Source organism: Xiphophorus couchianus, chromosome 14 (assembly GCF_001444195.1).
Source record: "Xiphophorus couchianus chromosome 14, X_couchianus-1.0, whole genome shotgun sequence".
Lineage (NCBI taxonomy): Eukaryota > Metazoa > Chordata > Actinopteri > Cyprinodontiformes > Poeciliidae > Xiphophorus > Xiphophorus couchianus.
The window spans coordinates 6,985,561-7,001,174 of NC_040241.1; the positions used below are offsets into that span (position 1 = coordinate 6,985,561).

General features: G+C 38.1%; 1 protein-coding gene across 3 annotated transcripts in view; it reads right to left on the reverse strand.

Annotated features, from left to right (window-relative positions):
* Positions 1-15,614, reverse strand: part of LOC114157398 (diacylglycerol kinase eta) — a 75,503-nt gene that overhangs the window by 42,163 nt on the left and 17,726 nt on the right. The window lies entirely within an intron of this gene.

Consider the following 15,614-nt stretch of genomic DNA (forward strand, 5'->3'; position numbering starts at 1 on the left):
AACCTGGGGGAGGCGACATTTGTTACATTTTCAGCTGGTGTGGTTTGTTTTCTCACTGCACTGTGTCAAACGACCCAAACCTTTTGAGCAACCTGTTCCCCTCCTCGCCTGTGGCGGCGCTGCACCAAGAACTACAGAAGTAAACAACATGAAAACTGCTGAAGAAGACACTGAATGCAACTTCCTCCTTCGCAAAAATATAAACAAAGACGGAGTACTGTCAGATTTTAGCGGTTGTAGGATTTCTCCTTTTTCTTTTGTAAAACACCACGAGCCATTTCTCTCGCTGGCGCTAAACTCATACGTTTTGGTTTTATTTACCCAGAATGCCCTGCGCTATAGTACGCTTTCTGCTTTCGGAAGCTTCAACTGAACCGAGTCCTTGGTTTGCAGGCGAACCACAGTTTGCTTTTTTTTGGTCCGCATTCACAGCTACTAATATCAAGTTAGCATCACACAAGTTTCAGTCCAGAGTTACAACAAAGTTACTAGCTAGTAGCATTTGCCATGTAATGGAGATTTTGGTATAGTTTTGGCATTAAAACTCTATTTCTGACCTGGCAGAGGTTTTCATAGGGGCGATGTAGCTGTGGGGAGAACTGTTCAAATACGTCTGACTCATTGTTGCTGATCCAACCAATCTGCCTCCAAATATTACACACACTTGTGATTCAGACGTTCGTGAGTCAGGCCGATAAAGAAGGAAAGTTAATCCCAGCGCAAACATAACAACAACAAGCAGGGAGGAGATGATTATTGTTTATAAAAAGGCTTGAAAAAACTCAAAACAATGCATGATTAATGCTGCCAGAGTAAGTGTGAGTTTACAAAAGGATAAACTGTGTAAAATGGGGACCAGTGATGTTATGAAACAGAAAGATTTCCTAAAAAATTACTTTCTAGCCTGTTACTATATTACACTTTAGGTTATTCCTGAAGCAATGAATCGCGATTAATAAAATAATTGCCGATTAATTTAGTAATTGATTAATCACGGACCAGAGAACACAGAATAAAAATGCACATTTTCTGAAACAACATCATACTCAGAGCAGTAATTAAGCCAAAACTGTACAAAAAATATATGCAATTTGAATTTAACACATAAAAAAACCTTCATTGTCTGTAAATTATTATGCCATAGTTTTAGCTCAATTTGGTTTAAATTTTGTAAAAACATATGATAAAAAATAAATAAATAAATTTATAAAGCACCTTTTGTTACACTGTACTGATGTTCATCCAAGCAGAAAAGGCTAACCTTTTCACATGTTGACGTTAGAAGTATCAAAGTTTCAAACAAATGATCAAGTGTACACTGAAGTGGTGCCATGTTATTTCATTTTAGGCTATAAAATGCTTATTTTCTACTTTTTAAAAAGGAATTGAACTGTTTATTTGCATCTTTTAATGTATTTTATTTGGCGCATGAAAAGGATTTAGTGGTTAAATGAAAATGGTAAAGAATGCGCAAGATTAATCATCAGAATGACAGAATAATCAATACCTAAAATAATCATTTGTTCCAGCCCTACTTTAGATTACGTTTGATGTGTTGATTGAGTTTGTCATTTCAAAAACGTTTTCTGTTCTGCTCAGTTCAACTCTGTGAAAGCGGTTCTCATGATGACCTCCTCTGACGGCGCGGCGGTCCTTCGCTCTTCACGACTCGGTCCAAACCAAACTCAGAGTCACAGCAGTTATGCTTCTGCTGGATAAACAGAGGCGGTAAAAAGTGACCGGCTGGAAAAAGAAACGCTTGGGGCTCGCCGGTTTGTGCAGCTTGTGCAACTCTGATTCCTGTGCGCTGCTAAATGTGACAGAAGAGCTGGGAGCCTCTGGACTGGTTCTGTGACTAAAGACAAGGGCAAAGTCACTCCGGATCAAGTCAGATAGCAAGAATCGGGGGATTTGTCTTGTCACTGTGCTGTCCTCCACAGACCCCGCAGCTGGTGGGGATTCACTCAGGTTCAGGGAGTTAAAACAGATCGTGTTTTTCTTTCTTCCTGTTTTTCTTGGCAACCCCTAACTTTCACTGAAAAGTCATTTCAATTTCAGCCCAACCCGTCTAATCCAAGGTTGTGATCAACTTTGTTTTCAGTGACTTGTATTGCAATAAAACCTTATATTTCTTAGAAATTATACAAATAACTGGTTGAAATCTTTACATTTTGCTAAGTGCACTGTATATGACTTGACCCTTTTAACTCACAAGTTTTTAATAAGTTCTGTTATCAAAAACCACAGCAGCTTTATTGGCTTGTTGACTATTTATCACTGCAATACAATTATACAGATGCACTCTTCTGCTGATATAAAGTGCTGAAATTTCTCAGTTCTATGTGCTTTTATTCAGAATCCATAAACAAAAATAATCCCAACGTTAACCTATTAGAAATACAAGTGAAATCTATTTAGATGGCAGCTGTTTAAATAGCACAAAAGTACAAAATCGAGGTGACAGGAAGTAATCTAATTTTCCAGGTTGCTGTACAGCTTCAGTTTACTGCAGCTTTCACTTTCTGGGTCAACAAAGTGTAGCCTTCAGCACTATCACCCTGTTCGGTTTACAAAGCCAACAGAACAATATTATTTTTCAGGATTGCTCAAGTTTCACTACAGTAAATTTCCCAACAGTAGTGAAATGAGACACCCTACACACGGCTTTGGCGTGGCAGAGAGTATCTGTGACTTCACGGTTCTGTCAATGAGCAGCAAACCATCACCCGGCCTCCATTTTCAACTTCTACCTTTTTCATACCTCTATGTTTTGATTTACTTTAAACACAAAATCTCACCGAGTGTTTTTAGTCTTTTTTTCTAGTGCAAATACTTGAACTTTAAGTGAGCGACCCATTAAAACTGATTTTATAAAAAGTACTAGCTCCACTGGCAGATCATTTATAACAAGACGTTTTCCCCATGTTTTAAGCAAAATAATGTTCCAGTAAAACTAGAACTTTAAAAAAGAAGTCAAAATGAAAGAACTACTTACCTGAAGGAATCGTCTATATCTTGCTAAAAAGCTACTTTTAAGTCTTATTTCAAGAGAATTAATATATTTACTCTAGAAACTAGGCCAAACTTACTTGGTAAGATTTTCTAAGACAATATTTCTTGTGCAAGCATATTAAATTAAAATCCCCAATTGTAGAATTTGTTATCAAGATACATTATTTCCCTCTGTAATAATGTGACACCATAATAGAAGTAGTAATTGGTCAGAAACACCTACTTAACAATCCTAAACTCTCCTTACTCTTATATCATGGCCATTTTTTAAATTGGTCTCCTAGCAACCAGCAAAGCTAACACCGGTCAGTTTTTCTCCCTAAGCTTCACCAGACCCTTTCACACTAAACAAACTCATTTTTATGAGGTCTCATCAGTGGGTGGCTGTAAATCATAGTGATATATATTAAATAAGTAGTCTTGCAGCCCATCTGTTTAACAGAACCTCAGGGGAAGTGGTGTAGGGGAAATGCTACAGAGTTAGCTCTAGCCAAACAAAATACCAAAATAACTGTCTTGATATCCTGGAATAAAGTTTATTTAACAATATTTCAACTACAACAAAGTACTAAAAGAAGAGGTTCTACTCAAGCTGTCTTTAAGCAAACTATTTTTTTTTAAAACGAAGGCGAAACTGCTATTTTGTCCGGCTACAGAAAGCCTTGGCTAACAATAGTTAGAACCTCTTCATATGTTCATATCATATACAATAAACAGATTTTAACTAAGAAAAAATTAAAATAGCTCCAAGCATACAACATTTTACTGATATCAAGCGGCTGCTGTATAGCATATTATTATTATTTCGGTGCAGTATACAGTACAGTACATGATCAGTTCTTTCAAAGGTCTTAAGGCCAGTCGGAGCCTATTTATAAGTTTAAAGCAAATGTACTTTTTTCCCCATTACTTCTTAACTCCTCTTTCCCAAGCTTTACTTTTTTCTCTGCTACCTCTCACTCCACCATTAACTCTAATTCTTTCCTTAGATCAATACTTCCTTCCATCTCATTCTCTTCAACCATCCCTCCTCTTTCCTGGCTTTCTCTTCACTGCCCAGATCGATTCCTCCTGCTCTACTCCTCCTTTTTTCACTTTGATTTCATTTCTATACCTCCTCCAGCTCCTCTTCTTGCCATTCGTTCCACCTTTACACAAAATGTTTAGAGGAATGCAACTCATCTTTCAGCCAATGGCCCTACAGTACATCTTGATTGCTACAATCCTGTTGTCAGTATTTTCAAAGGTTTTGTCATGGCTACTATTTCCCCCTTTCTGTCAGCTTTACGGAAAAAAAATGTCTTCTTGAATGTATAGACTGACATTTGTTAACCCCTTAGCTGTCAAACCGAAAACATTTACATTCAAGTCTAATTCTACCACAGATGGAAAACATTTTCAAGAGATCCTTACAGTAGCTAAAAATGTGAAAGAACATTTTAAAATATAATCTATTGCTTAATAGCCATATGCCTCATGAGGTAGCAGCATTAGCATTAGCTAGCAGCATGACAAAGCAATAGAAACAGTTTCTTAGGTGAGAAGGGAGATGTATCAGTAACATTAAATTGGTCCAAATGACTCATGTTTTACGGTTGCTACATGTTCTATTTTGCAAAGAGGGCATAAAAATAGTTGTAGTAATTGTGAAGTGAAGTCATTTGAAGCATGCTAGGTAATACAACACAATAAAGCGAGTCATTTAAAGTTATCCTAATCTGGAAAAAAACATCTCTAACTTCTCTATTTTATGTTCTCGCACTTTGCAAATAACCCAAGCTTTGCGAGCTAGAGGAAAAGGGCATTGCAACCTTTAAGTTTTTACACTATCTGACTCAAATGGGGCCACCGATACATCTCTATTATGTACCTTATGCGCTCTGGAGGTTTTTGTGAGGCTGAAAAGATGAAAAGCTATTAAGAAAGGAAGATGAAGCGAGATGAGGTGACCGTTGGCCCGACTTGTAATGTGATGGATGGAGAGGACCTCTACATGTCTAGACTGTAATCTGCTTTGTCACCATGGTCACTGTTTGTCCACTAAAATTCATCCCGCACAGTCTGGTGGTCTGAATGGCTTGACCTAGACGATGACAGGCGCCATTAGCCGTCTTCAGCTTTGTACCGTGGGTGTGAAACTGAAGTTTGGTTTCACTTTGATAGACTTTTAAACTTTTGAAGAAGCTTAGATTCTAAAACCAGTCCGATTTATTCACTTAAAAAAGTGATTTTAGTGGGAAGTCATAAGATTTACGTAGTTAATAAATGGTCTTCACATCCACTATTGAACATTCTCATGGAGAAACCTTACAGACTGAAGCAAGTGTTTGTCACATATGTTCTCAGTTGGGTGGTGGTTGCTACTAGATATATCTTGTATCACCATGTACTTTCCAATTATATGTTATGACTTATTATTATATATGCAAATGCTTGTTGTGGTTTCTTGGTTTTGTTTTCTCTCAGGTTTAGAAGCAGACTACATTGGTGTTAACTTGTGCTTTTTTCTCTCCTCTACATCTCTCTCGTTACGCTTAAACCTTTTCCCCAGCTTTTTTCCATCTTTGTTGTCTCCTTGTCCATTACGTTGGAAATAAACTCAGAGAAATGTTTAAGAAATTTTTGTATCAAGTGGTGCGTCATGGAGAAAGCTGTAATTCTCTGCTTGTGAAAGTGAATCTGTTGGGCCTCATCTTGACAAGCAAACAATTCTGAATGCCACAAAAAGTTAGTAAATGTAATAAATTATAGGTTTGATGTGCAACCTATTTAGAAAACGCAATATATCAATAGCAACAACTGCAGCCTGTCGATGAGTTTAATTAAACTTTATAAAAATCGCCATATTTTTGCTTGTGCTGCTTAAATTGCGTAAGAACATGGACATTTTAACCACGTCAGTCAACACAGCTGAAAACTGTTGAAATACTGAAATGCAGAGAAAAGTGGCACAGGGGTGACTTGCAAAAGCAGAGTCGTTGTAATTGCAAAATCCGTGTGTGTTTGTTTTAGGAGTGTGTGAGTGTGTGGTTTTAAGAGCTTCCCTCCTATCCATCATGCTAATGAAACTGAACTCCTCCTACACCTCTCCATCCACACTCACTCCCACTCGCCCTGCTCTCTCTCCACTACTCTCCCTTTGGGTTTAACTGTTTATGTAAAACTAAAAGTTAAAATAACCTTACTTGATGCACATGTTGCGTCCACACACACACACACACGCCCACACACACACACACACACCCACAACACAGTCAGCGTGTTTTGACAGCGTTCCAGCACGCTGAGGCTGTATTTGTTTAATAAAACGACCTGCTAAATTTAGACGCCATGTCCCTGAACGGGTTCTAAAAATGGACACCAGTCCGTATTAGTGTTGAGTACATTTTTCTTTTATGAGAGTACTCACATGTTTAGTACATTCGCTATAGTTTTCAGCCTGAACAGCGTTCCTTTAGGTTAAAGTCTCTAAAGAAATCCCTAAGAGCATCTTCTGTTTTCTCTCTGTGGGATGATTTTATGTAAGAGAAAAAGGCTTTTCTTGCTTGATCATGTTTCTGCTGTTTCACTCTGAGGAACGATTGTTTGGAACCGCTGATCTGGCGTAACCGCGAGCGCTCTGCTCAGATGGCGGAGGTGTAACAAGAGGATTGTGGTGCGCGGCTGAAATGTAGGCGGATTACTCCGAGAGCCGAGGTGGGAAAGCGGCGCTGCATTAACAGGGATGGTTACGGATCTTCGCCGCTGTATCACGTAACAGGGAGCGCGTTGTGTAACCGCGTCGTGAAGGAAGTGATGCTCGTTCGCCGACCCTGAAACAATGATGTATCAAAAATCCTTTCGACTGCGCAAAAACTCACTTTTAAGGGTTTAAAAATCTGCATTTATGTCAAGTTTATTTCTCTAGCACATTTCAGCAACGAGGCAGTTCAAAGAGCTTTACACCATAAAAACATGAGTCACCAATTCAGAAACATGCAATAAACATGACATTTAGTCAAATGTCATCATTAAGTAAACACACATCAAATATATTGATCAATGTTCCAGTTCCTACTAATCAAAAACAACTCTCAAGTGGTGGATTTAACACTGATTTAAAGGAACTCAGTGTTTCAGCAGTTTTGCAGTTTTCTGGAAGCTTTTCCAGATTTTTGGAGCATAAAAGCTGAATGCTGCTTCTGGACTTCTGGATTTTTTTCATCTATTTGTTGTTTTCCTAAATATTAAGTTGAAAATAATGACATTTAGTTTGGTGGCTAAAACTGACTGAGATTTGTAACTTTTATGCAACTGCCTTAAATAGAAAAATAATAAATTTGATCTGGGATACATGATGATTTAGTTCAGCTAAATGGAAACTTCAAATTTGCAGTGTTGCTACCAGGGCCCCCAAGTCTTTGTGTCTTAAATTTTTATGTCCTAAACACTAATTTAATGGGTACATTTATTATTATTCCACTCCTAATTAATATAAAGCATATTTATGTATTAAAAGGAGTAGTTCAAGTCCAAACCTAAATCTTCTTGAGTATCTGTGGTGCAAGACCTTAAAGAGATGTAAAGTTGTAAAGTGTAAACACACATAACTACAGTTGGTGCAACAAAGTATTGACGTAAGGTGGCTAAATGCAAGTAGAGCCCACACTTTTCAGATTTTTATTTGCCAAAAAAACCATTATAGTTCTACTTCATTATTAAGGACTACATTTTGTTGGTCTATTACATACGATTCCCATAAACTCCATAATTATTTGTGGTTTTAACATGTGAAGAAATGAGCAAACTTCAAGGGGTAATCACACGATATTACTGACTCACATTCAAATTTAGGCCAGCCATCTGAATTACAAGACAAAGAAGAAGGAACAAACACAGAGAGCAAGAACAAGAACAAGGGATGTGGTTGAACATGAAAAGAAACACAGGATAAGGAGAAAAGCAGAAGAAAAGATGAAAAGATGCGCTGGAGTTTGCCACAGTGCGGTAACGACACGGCGTCTTCCCTTCTTCCATCTGTGTTACAGGTGGGTGTTGGAGTGTGTGTTTGAGCCACAATGCCACACCTTCACGGTGCATCCCTGTGCATGCAGGGGGGCGTGTGTGTGTGTGTGTATATGTGTGTTTCTCGGAGGAGAACCAGATTGCTGCACAGCACGCATGTGCAGACACACTGAGAGCAGACCCAGAGAGAGAGAGGAGGTAACATTAAGATGGATGAAATGAATAACGTCAATGTTGTTCTTAATAAGGCTTAATGAGAAAACGCTTACATCGAATTAAAATTATGAGAATATAAAAGGGGAAGTGGAAAAAGACAGAAGTAGCTAAATGAAAAAAATAAAAATAAAACAAGAACAAAAAAACATGACAAGAGGGGAACAGACCAAGGGAGGGGAAAAATGCCACAAGAGAGAAGTAGACAAGAAAAAGGAACTCGAGGCAAAAACAAAGTATGAGCACAGATGGGGATGTACCATATACAGTAACACTCTGTTTCTAGAATAGACTCAGTTTCTCAAACATAGACAAGTTCAGACCAAAATAGAATTTCTACAAAGAGTTTGCTGAGTGGTTAGTGGTGCAGAAAGGATGATAAACACACGGGTGTGTGCCTTTCTCTTTCTCTCTCTCTCTGTGTGTGTGTGTGTGCGTGGGTGTGTGTGTGTGTGTGTGTGGTTTTTCACACATGCAAACGAGTCAGCGATCCGTCTGTCTCTGATTCCCGCGTCTGTTCGTCAGACTGAAGGGAACCCTGCGCTCCGGCGACTGCAGCACTCAGCTGCACGCAGACACACGTTGTGGGGAATTTGTCCTGATCTTATCATGTGAACGCACTTACTCATCTGCAGACTTGGTGCACAGCACACGTGCACACACTGGAAAACCATACTGTAAAGTGGTTTAATCTACTGTAGTTTTATCTATATATAGAAAAAAGGTTAAACATTTAACCATAAGAATCAAAGCAATTCAGGATCGATTTATTATAAAAATCAAGAGATTATAGGAAAAAAACATTAAGATTTTCTAGTTTCCGGTAGAAAACAAGAGCCAGAAATCTTGTATTCACCGTATAACAGTAAAATGATGAGATCAAAAATATCTGTCTTTCCTTTTTAAATTACTGAAAAGATTTAATGTCTTCATGTTTTAAAGGTAACTAACAACTAATAAATTCATACCACTGAAACTCTTTAAGAACATTTCCTCTTTGAAAGATCTCATAGCAATACCTACAACTCATTTAAAGACTGAGACTAAAGCTTAAATTTTTTCTACTGTCTCTGCTTTAGGCACACATCTCAAGACAGAAAATATTCATCTCTGCACTAGACTTTATATCTAAGGGAGAAGCAATGTTTCTTTGCTTGTTTGGAAATTTTGAATATTAGCTTATTTATGCAACACACAAAACGTTTCTGAAAGCTTACACTTTGTACTAGTAAGAAAATAATTAAAAAAAAAACTTCTCCAATAACTTTGTGCTGCATTCACACAACTTCTGACTGAATTAATCATCCAACTGGGAGCAAACCTTTGGGCAACGTGGGAAGTATGTTACATTAGCAGGCTAAACTACCTCGCTAAATTATCCAGCCAAATTATCTAGCTAAACTTAGCTAGTCATTTCTCTGTGTTATCAGGGAATTCAACACGTTAAAAAAAACGGATGAAAACATTCTCCTTTTTTGAACCGAAGCACAATCTGATAAGAAATGCTTTAAGAAGACATTTTACCACGTTGAAATTTCACATGATAAAAACAGTTTAATACTCTTAATTTTGACATATATTTAGCTTTGAGCCTTATGATAAATATTTATGCATTATTGCAAAAAAAGCCACACAAATGAGTGACCTTCATAACCTTCTATTTGGCCTCTTATAGGCTGAGCTCAATGCAAGTACAGGAGACTTTACATAGTCAGAAATGACAACAGCAGCAGCAGAAATATCATGATAGTATGAAGCTAGTAACCACTGAAAGGAAGGAGATGGGTTGCACCGCATCTCAAAGCTCTTTTGCCAATAAAGTACAGAAAAACAGGTAATTCTGATACTGTTGCTGAAAGTTGCCATGACAACATTAAATTTCCTATTTCCCTGACTGTTTTTAGTTCTTCATCATTACGCCATGCACTCATGTATTAATATCTCCTTCACTAAAAACATTCATCATCTTAATGTGCATCTGAATAAAACCTGAGACAGGTAGGTTACACATACAAACTAGTCTGAACAGCTCTGACTTGTGTTGAGTAGGTCAAATATAAAATTACCTAGCGCATGCTTTTTTCATTCCTCAAACACATCAACAAACAGCATGTTCACTGCTCTTTGCCGCAGGCTTGCTCAGATTAAGGGGTTGTTGCAAAATCAATGACTTAATGCAAGTTTGTTGGTCTTTAGAAAGATCTTATGATTAATTCAGCAGAATTTCTACTCTGTGATATTATAATGACATAAAACCAAAGTGGAGAATATATTTGAATCCAATTCTCTGTATGTGAATGGAAAGTACTGGTATGAAATGGACTGATTTGATTATATATGTCTATATAACTGGATTTGAGCTGGACGTTTCTAATCTTTTTGTAATAGTGAATGTTGACCTAAAGCAAAATATAAAAAGATGACCTAAGACAGAGAATGGGGGGTCAGACGGTCAGACCTTGAAGCGTGATGTTGGCCTGAAAAACCCCTGACTGGTGCATCTCTTACCTCAACAGGAAGTATTGTACAAATTAAGTCGACTGCAGCTGCTGTCCAAGCCTTTCCTCCATAAAAAAAGAAGCCAGTGGCTGCTGCTCCTTCCAGCCCTGCACCTTGTTGACTGTCCCTATCTGACTGTCTCACAGCTGGCTGCAGACACTCACTCAATCATCCTGCCAGCCTTAAATTCAAGCTGCAACCTGACTATTTCACTATGTTCTGTTTAAGGTACCAATAATACACACCGATGCTGATTTAAACTCTTCATACTGTTTGCTCTGCAGCGATTTACTGCACATACGGCGCACAGCGAGGTAAATCACGTTGACGTTTACTTCTGTGTGTATATTTCCATGGTGGAATGGTTCTGCGAGCTACGCTGGTGTCGGTTTCACACACATCCTGTCACCTAGATTCTCATCCACGTCTTTCTCTTTTCACCTCTCTGCCTCTGGATCTGCTCATCCTCGTCCCCTCTATTGTTAGCGGTGTTATTCAATAACACTTTTGTTTAAACAATAGAGAGCTCCATCGACTCTGCTTTGTGTTTCAAAAGATGTGGCTTTTCTCTCGCAAACGGCAGTTTCTTTCACCGATACCCTTGCGACTGTGCGATGAAAAGAACTAAGGGTGGCTGCTGAGAGTGCATGGTTGCACATTAGGGGAAGATTGCATGTAATCTGGGTGTGTGTGCATGTGTACGAGGCCAGCTTGGGTGAGCCTCCACAGCGACTTGTGAAATAAGTGTTTATATGAAAGTGTTTAAAAGTGTAAGTGGGGCAGAAAACCGACACCATTACCGGATCCTATCCGCAGTGAACTATGGCATGTTGTGAGAAGGCATGGATCCGAGTTGATGGGAAGATGGATGGAAGTAAATGCAGGGAAATTATGAAAGAAAATCTGCTAAATGCTTAGGACTCATAAAGACATTACCCAAAAGCTATAATTGCTGTTCAGAAATGGTGTACACCAATTTACCTTTTGGTTTGTAAAAGATTTTGAAAACTTTCTGCAGGTTTCACCAACTCTAATTCAAGACTTTTTAAGACCACAATAAATTGAATTTAAGACCTATTTGTACTTATCAACAATATACACAAGAAAGGGAATGTTAGCAGCCAGTTAGCGGTAGCCTCAACCATCTTGAGTGAAAGAATGCAATGAAGATGGCTGAGTGCGACTCAAAGAATATATGTAGTATACGTATAGTCCTGTCAAGACAAAATTTAAGTCTTTTTATATTTAAATTAAGATATTTAAGGTCTTAAAATAAGACTTCTTAAAGATCTACGAACACCCTGCTAGTTAGCTAGCAAGGGTATATTAGCAATGACTTACTAATAACCTCAACCGCCTCCAGTCACAGAACATAAAGAAGTGAAAATAACAGAAAAGTCCTGCAAAGGAAAAATAACAAAATAACAAAAAAAAAACAGAATATACGAGATTAAATGGTCCTGTCAAACAAAAATCTAAGACCTGAGATTAAAAGCCAACTTACTTTTTAAAATTAATTTAAGACATTTTGAGGTCTTTATGTCAGATACAAGAATTTGAGACTTTTTAAGGATACTTTAACTCTTTCGTCCATAATAATGTACATCTCCGAGTTACATTGACATATAAAAGCCTGTTAAAATGCAGTGAACTCTGTGGTTGCAATATGACACAATGGCAAACAGTTCCAGGGGTATTAATGTTTTTTCGAGGCACTATATTCATTACCAAGCTTCAAATGCCTAAAGAAATAGGACAGAATTGGAGTTATCGTCGTCTTCTGTGGAACCTGCCAATAAATCTAACTCTAATACGATTCACTGTCTGGCTCAGACTCAAGCTTGATGACTAAGAAGTGAGAGCTGCAGTGGCTGAGAGACACAAAAGGCAGAGTGAGCGGGATGGTGATAGAAATGGAGGGAGCTTGGCGTTTGTGGGGGTTCAAGCCGGGTAAACGTTCGTTCCTAATATGATTATACATCGTGTTTTCCCTCCTCTCTCTCTCTCTGTCTTTTTTTTTCACCAATGCCCTGGGCTCAAGTTACAAGGCGAAGAAGCACCGCAGTGAGTTTTAAATCCCCTGTCGGCTAACTGCGCCCAGTCAAAAAGAAAAAAAAAATGACAAAGAGAAGCGCTGCTGACTGAGGTCGAGAGGACACTTAAATGAATAAAGAGATTGCATCAGCAATTAGAGCAAATGCACGGGCTGCGTCGAGGAAATTCTGCATTGAAGGGCTGGACTGAGCAGAGTCTGCGAGATAAAATCTGCCAACCTCAGCAGATGAAGGCACAACGTGGAGCTGGATGAAAACAACCGGGCCCCATTTTATTTCATCCAGATGATGACGTGGGATGTGCTTCAAAATAATTATGTTACAGAGGGGCAGACAACAGCAGAACGTAAAGAAGTTGGCAAGTGAGAGTTAGCTTAGCATAAATAACCTGCATCGGTTAGTACAAACCAAACAAAATCGCATTCAGGAAACCAAACGCCTGGGAATACATTGTTTTTAAATTACATCTGGCAGAATACTGAAAATTAAGAATTGTCCTTGTTGACTGGAGGACAATTGGACAGTTTTCAGGACAATTACAAGGTTTCCCTCAGAAAAGTTGCTAAGCCCGGTGTTTGGGCGCTCAGCAGTCATTCATCCAGCAGCCTGGCGTGATTTTGAGTTAAAAGATGTTTAAATTTGGCAGGAAATTTTAAAATATCACTTGATAATTATGTTATTGAAAGATTGGGAGATCAATACCTGAACACCGACTACAAAGTCTTAAAAAATGCAAACATAAAAAAAACTTAAATAAATAAGCAATGCTTAGCCTGGTGGGGGCTCAAGTAAAGCCTGGTTGCCCGCCAGGCTTACAATATACTGGGGGAAACCCCGCAAGTGTAACAAGTTCTTGTGAAGTAGGTGAATATTATTATTACATCCTGACTGTGGAGGGGGACGCCTTTTAGCGCGACACCATGCATGTTTGCGACTCTTACTTTGGAGTAATTTATTACAAATTAATTTGTTGTTATTCGTCAGCTGATCATTTCCATCGTCGTAACAGAGGCTGAACTGTAGAACCAGTGCATCTTAATGGAAATGATGGACAACCTCCAATAATTCTGTATGAAAAAAGCCAGTTCACACTCGCATTCATTCCCATTTTCACCCTCTGAAGGTCACATTCAGAGGGTGAATGTGACCCTTTGAATGCATGAAGAAGCATGGAAATGCATGCTTCTTCATGCATTTGCAAACTGAAACATTAATTTCTAACAAAACTGTTGCCCTTCTTTAGAATGCATTTTTCACCAGGGGGAAGAAATAGATAAAAGATGTGCTCTGCCTCCGTTTGTCTCTGTTCTTCAATTTGAATCAATGAGTCGGTTAAGAAGCAAATCTTTTATAGCTACTGAGCTTTGTGCCGCACTCTTCAGTGATAAGGATCCATCTCTCACACATAACACACATGCATGTAAAAATAGGACGAGCTGTTTTTAGAAGGGAAGCCACATCCTTTGAGTGGAGGCACCCTGACTCTGTGAACTACTATTCTCACCCTCTCTCTCTTTCTCTCTCTCTCTCAAATTTGCTCAAACCATTTCCAGTAAGAGTCACTCTTACATCCGGGGATTTTCGCTGCTGCATCTCAGTCTATAAAACACACATTTTACCAACTATGACAAGAAGTTTTCTAATTTCATCCGGGGTTTTTTCTGCTAACAGTAGACGTCACAAATAGAGAAATGTTTTTTGTTTTTTTTTAACACGGACATAAATGTACTGAATAACAAATTATTTTGCTAACTCTGCACCAGCACATCCTACTTAAATGCAGCAATAGCTTCACAAGCTTGGTCAAATATGTAGATACTGTAATTTGTTCAGTCAGTGCAATTAGGAGAATAAAAGCCAATGTAAAATAAAAAAAACAAAGAAACTGACAAAACAAACTTTCTATCAAATGGTTTATAAAGTTAAACTAGGAATTCTAAATATAATGCAACATAAATAATACAGCAACACAAAACATAGAATTACACTGAATAGATCTGTCTTTATCGATAAGGTACATTGTCACTGATCAGGCCCAATATTTTGCCAATATTGGGCCTGATTAATGCCGATGCATCTCTATTTGTTAGCACTCCTTTCAGTGTCAACCAGCATTAATAAACTCAGTTTATGAACAGCAACTACAGTGTCTAGAAACAGGCATTAAAATCCAGTTCAAAACCAGTTATATAAAGCATTAACTTAGATAGACTGTGTGACAGAGGATCGTAACGCTAAAGGAAGGAAAGCTAAAGAGGTCAATTACGTTTTTCTGTGCCAACTTGACTCTTAAATAACGTTGAAAGTCACTGTCCTATTAATTCAGTCCTAAATTAAGCAGACTATTCTAGGAAACTCAAACACGGCAGCCACACTTTTAACCAGAACCAGATTAATGGGTTATTACCTCAAACACACACACACACAAAATAAACATGCATGGTTGCTTTGGATGTATGGTTAGTTGTAAATATTGCCTCATCTTATTCTAATTATTAAATAAAGCACAAGCCCGCATTTAAGACTAAGTGCAAAAATGTTTTAAATTTCGGTGATGTATGATCAAAATGAAACTAACCACTTTTAGAAACTTGGCAGAATAAATCCTGAGAATGAAACATATAAATTAGCACATAAAGGAGGAAGTATCCCAAACTAATTGTTGTAATTGAGGGGAAATGCATCACAGGAAGCTTCTAGTAATTATATGAATGTCTACCTCTCTGCACTATTTAAATACTCAGTGATATTCACAAACACACACGCACGTTTTACCTCGACAGTCACTTCCACTTTTTCCCTTTTCTTTCTTATGTTGCTGAATCAAACTTT